We start from the raw sequence: 5,609 nt of genomic DNA, 5'->3' as shown, positions 1-5,609 counted from the left end.
TTCAAACCCTGTGTTATTAGCTGCTACTCAGTGGTCTCTGGGCTTCAGTGTCCCCATCTGTAAAATGGAGCTAAGCAACGTAGCTGCCCCACGAGGTAGCCCACGAAACGTGCCAGGCACCACGCCTGGCATGTAATGTGTTCAACAAATGTTACTTACAAAAAGTCCCTGAAAAATGCTCCTTTTTTTGGGCGCCTGGGTGGCTCGGTCGGTTGAGTGTCTGACCCTTGATTTCAGCTCAGGTCATGATCTCACGTTTCGCGGGTTCAAGCCCCACATCGGACTCTGCACTGACAGCACATGGAGCCTGCCTGGGATTCTCTCTCCCTCTCTCTGCCCCTCTTCCACTCGAATGTGAGCTTTCTCTCTCTTTCTCTCTCTCTCAACACAAACAAAACAAGGAACCAGCTCTCCTCTTTCTGCACCGGGATTCCACGGTATCCAGGACTGTCATGCCAAATGAGGGACCATTGGGTTTGGGGCTCAAACATCTGGCTTCCCTCACCTCCCTGAGCTGTATCTCCTTATCCGTAACATGGGAGTAAGTCAAGATAATATAAAACCGACCCTGGGAGACCGTCCCCGCACTTTTGTTTAATTTCGAATTACCAAATCACAAATGGCCTTGGTCAAAACGGGATTCCACATGTGAAGTATAAACACGGCACGATTCTTATTTCTTCTGTCTTCTTGTTGTTAATCGTGGGGCTGAGATACCCATCAGGTCATACCTTCCAGCTCGATTACCTTCCGATTCCAAAGGACAATGCCCTTCTGCTGACAATAGCTGCTATCTCTTAAGGGGAGGATAAAAAAGAATGCCTAATCCCAGAGTACTAGAATACGAGCTTGGTGGGGGCAGGGACCTCCGTTAGGTGCTCCGTGAACATCCAAGGGACTGTAACAGAACGCGAGTCAAGCCAGGGACCGCAAAGGTCCTGCTCTTTCTGTCCCTTCGACCCAGACTACATGGCTTCCCTCAACCAGTTCAGAGCGGTGGTGGAACGCAGAGACAATGGATGTTAGTTACGGAGTTGATAGAAGAGCCTTGTTCAAATCCCAGCTCTACCCCTTGCCATCGGCATGCCTCCGGGAAGCCGCTTAACATCTTTGAGGCTTAATGTCCTTATCTGCAACATGAGGACAATAAGTACCCATCTTGTTTGACATTATACGCAGAGAGCTTTCAGCACGGTGCTTAGGTGCACAGTAAGTGCTCAATAAATGTTAGCTGTTAGGATCAGGCGGCAGTCAACAGTCTCCATTTTCCTGTTTCTTAAATGTTTGGTAGAACTAGCCTGTGAACGTGCGTATGCCAGGTGTGTGTGTGTGTGTGTGTGTGTGTGTGTGTGTTTGTGTCCATGTGCCCACGAATATTAGCTCTTGCTTCGGTCTCCCCAACAGCATTAGGTCTATTTAGATCTCTGGATCTCTTCACTCAGGTTTGGTAAATGATGCTTCCCTAAGAAGCTGCTAATTTCACCAAATATTCATGTTTTTTTTAAATCATAAAACCTCTTATGGTATTAAGCTTCAATCACTCTTCTGTATGTGTGGTTAAGCTCTCTTTCTACTGCTGATTTTTTTATATTTTTTTATTTGCCTTGATCCGTCGAGTTAGATATTTTTCTTAGATTATTAGTCTCCTCAAAGAACCAGCTTTTGGCTTGGCTACTTCTTTCTCCCCAAATGTTTTGTTTTCTATTTTGTTATTTTTAGACTTAACCTTTCATTACCATCTTCCTTCTGCTTTCTTTGGATTATTCTCTTTTTTTTTAAATTTTTTTTAATGTTTATTTATTTTTGAGACAGAGAGAGATAGAGCATGAACGGGGGAGGGTCAGAGAGAGAGGGAGACGCAGAATCCGAAGCAAGCTCCAGGCTCTGAGCTGTCAGCACAGAGCCCGACGCGGGGATCGAACTCACGGACTGTGAGATCATGACCTGAGCCGAAGTCGGGCACCTAACCGACTGAGCCACCCAGGCGCCCCTCTTTTTTAAGTGAAAAAAAAATTTTTTTAAATATTTATTTATTATGGAGAGGCAGAGCACGAGCAGGGAAGGGGCAGAGAGAGGGGGAGACACAGAACGCAAAGCAGGCTCCATCCAGGCTCTGAGCTATCAGCACAGAGCTCGACGTGGGGCTGGAACTCACGAACCGGGAGATCATGACCTGAGCCGAAGTCAGACCCCCGACCCGCTGAGCCACCCGGGTGCCCCTCTTTTTTTTTCTTACTGTGTTCACAGCTGACCTATTTGTAAGAACTCAGATGTGGTGGACCCAGTAGTTCATATCTCACAGGATTCTGTGAAACGTAAAGGAGATCCTGAGTGCTTGCTGATGCGACCTACTGGTACTGTCTGTAAGCCTCAGTTTTATCATCTGTAAAATGGGTCCTGTGGAGGATGAAATGAAATCGTCTGTGTGGAGTTTTTGGTTCATGCATGTCCCTTGTGATCAGTATTATTCCCTGGGTGCACAGTATGCTTGTCATCACTTGTAACACTCACAGCTGTGCCCGGCATGAGCAAAAAGGCCTTGGCTTCCTCTCCCAGGACCAGCTACAGAACTGGCAGGGGCCAGCGCCACATCAAAGTGTAAGGCATCTTGGTACAATCTGAAGCATTTCAAGATGGCGGTGAGCCTGCGTCGCTCAGTCAGTGAGGCTTTGGACTTAGGCTCAGGTCATGATCTCGCAGTTTGTGAGTTCGAGCCCCGCGTCGGGCTCTGTGCCGACAGCTGGGAGCCTGGAGCCCGCTTCGGATCCTGTGTCTCCCTCTCTCTCTGTCCCTCCCTCGCTCATACTCTGTCTCTCTCTCCTTCAAAATGAAATAAACATCAAGAAAAAAAAAGAATTTCAAGATAGCCACGGCAGAGCATTAAACTCTGGGCACAGGGACAGGTTGCACCTCCCTGAAGTTGGCCCTGTCCTCTCCCAAGGTCACCTGGGCAGCTGGTGTTTGAGTCTTGGACGGTGATTTTTACAAAAGCCTCTTCCCTTGTCCCTCCACACATGTGCATTCTCCAGTCTCCTAACTGATTCCAGGACCTTGGAATTGTGTCTGACCCCTGAGGCTGCCCCTAATGCAATCAGAAGGACACTAGATCCAGAGTCAGCTCCAAATCAAAGGCCAGGACAAAACCTTGGATAAATTACAGCTGGTTATAAAGAAGCCACCTTCTGCCTTGTTCTCATATTCCTTGTGTTTATAGTCATAACTCAGTGAAGCCAGCAACATTTGCCATTGATAAACTTGGCTGGATAAGCAAGGCTGATGGGTTAAGAATAATAACTGGAGAAATTTAAAAAAGCAACAGGCTTCCGGGCGCCTGGGTGGCTCCGTCGGTTAAGTGCCCGACTCTTGGTTTTGGCTCAGGTCACCGTCTCGCAGTTTGTGGGTTTGAACCCTGCATCGGGCTCTGTGCTGACAGTGCAGAGCCTGCTTGGGGTTCTCTCTCTCTCACAAAACAAATGAATAAACTTTTTTTTTCTTAAAGAAAGCAACAGGCTTGAATTTGGAGGCCAAATTGTCCTTCTAAACACGCAAAGATGTTTAAAAAACAAGAACGTGTGATGGTGTATATTTACGCAACTCAGAATGACATTTTCTGGACAAACAAGTATTTTTTTTTAAGTTTATTCATTTTGAGGAGAGAGCATCAGCAGGGGAGGGGCAGAGAGAGAGCAAGCGGGAGAGAGAGAATCCCAAGCAGGCTCCATGCTGTCAGCACAGAGCCTGGCGTGGAGCTCGATCCCACGAACCGTGAGATCGAGACCTGAGCCGAAATCCAGTCAGACGCTCAACCGACAGAGCCACCCGGGCGCCCCCCACAAGACATTATTTTAATGACTTTGCAAGACTAAGTCGGCCCGTGAGCCGTATGTGGGAGCAGACGAGCCTCGCTGAAATGCTGGTGCATTCTCTGTTGCCAGCAGTCCTTCTGTCCAGGTTGAAGGAGGGCCACAGCCCCCATAAGAAGGCTCTCCAGTGGCTGGCATCCCTCGAGCACTCACCTCGTGCCTGGTCCCATCAGGGGCTTCACGAGGGCCATCTCGTCTAGTTCTCTGAACTACTCTGTGGCTAGGTGCCCAAGTTCACTTAGGCAGTGGGTGAATCAGGTTTCCAACCCACCTTTCCGACCACAAAACCAGTGCTCCCGGCTCCTATCTCACACGGCATCAATGTGAACGCAAAAAGAGATAGAGACGGGAATGATCACGGAGTATGTATTTCGTCCAAAGTGTACTAAGGCCTTTACGTGGATTGTTGCATTTATACCTCGTATTGGTTTGGTGAGGAAGCCAGGATTACCATTACGTCCGTTAGACGGAGGGGAATCTAAGGCCTCGGAAGCTGAGTGTTACAGGCCCCACAGCGAGTGATGGGTTCACAGAAAGGCTGTATACGCAGCTGCCGCGGTCAGCTCGAGTTGCTGTAACGAGGGATCACGGGCTGGGTGGCTTAGACAACAAACATCGATTTCTCCCATTTATGAAGGCTGGGATGGCCAAGATCAAGGCCACAGACCTGGTGTCTGGGGAGGGCTCTCGTCCGGCTTTGCAGACAGCCACCTTCTCACTGTATCCTCACATGGCCAGCGGAGAGCAGAGAGAGACCGAAGGCAACTCTCCCGTGTCTCTTTATATTTTTTTGCTAAAAAAATTTATTTTTAATATTTTATTTTTGAGAAAGAGAGACAGAGCACAAGCCGGGGAGAGGCAGAGAGAGAGAGGGACACACAGAATCCTAAGCAGACTCTAGGCTCTGAGCTGTCAGCACAGGGGCGTGAACTCACGAACCATGAGTTCATGAATCAGGACCTGAGCCGAAGTTGGAGGCTTAACCGACTGAGCCACCCAGGTGCCCCTCGTGTCTCTTTATATGAGGGCACTAATTTCATCCTGGGGCCCCCCCCCTCTCATGACCTCATCATCTGCCAAAGGCCCCGCCTCCTAAAACCATCCCACCGCGGATTGGAGTTTCAACATATACATTTTGGTGGGGGGTGGGGGGCGCAAACATGTGGTCCGCGAGAGGGGTTATATCTTCAGAAATCAGAAAAGAAGAATTTCTTTAGTTTCTTCGTGCCAGTGGCGAACTGGGCTGTCAACTTTTACATTTTTTACTATTTTTTTTTTTTCGCTCATCATGGAACATGTTTGGTCTTCAGTGCTCCAAATAGTAAAAAGGAGGTAGAGAAACTTGCAAACCTTAAATCTTGAAGTCATACATACACACACACACACACACACACACACACACACACACACACAATGGCTTGATGCCAGTGATGAAAGAGTTAAAAATCCTTTCGATGGTCAGCCTCAGACATGTGCTGAACCAGGTCAGCAACTTTTTTTTTTTTTCTTCCAGAAAAGGTTATAAGTAAACACAGTGTGTAATACGTGTGCACTCTTTCATTCCGAGCCATAGTCAGCACTGGAAGGTTACAGGAAACACAGGGACAGACAAGACACGAGGACCTGGGGGGGGGGGGGGGGGGAAGCGAAAGAGGTTTCCTTTCTCGTCGGTTACAATGGGCTTTTTCTTTTCATTTGGAGACTGTTCAAATCAACAGAAGGCAGTATCATAAACACCTATATTCC

The 5,609-nt window shown here is 48.1% G+C and overlaps 1 pseudogene; it reads right to left on the bottom strand.

Annotated features, from left to right (window-relative positions):
* Nucleotides 1-4,054, bottom strand: part of LOC125162105 (60S ribosomal protein L21-like) — a 50,059-nt pseudogene extending 46,005 nt beyond the window's left edge.
* Nucleotides 4,055-5,609: the final 1,555 nt, after the last annotated feature.

The sequence above is a fragment of the Prionailurus viverrinus genome, chromosome A3, assembly GCF_022837055.1.
Source record: "Prionailurus viverrinus isolate Anna chromosome A3, UM_Priviv_1.0, whole genome shotgun sequence".
Taxonomy (NCBI): Eukaryota; Metazoa; Chordata; class Mammalia; order Carnivora; family Felidae; genus Prionailurus; species Prionailurus viverrinus.
Note: the sequence above shows the minus strand (reverse complement) of the source record. Positions and strands in the feature narration are given on the sequence as shown.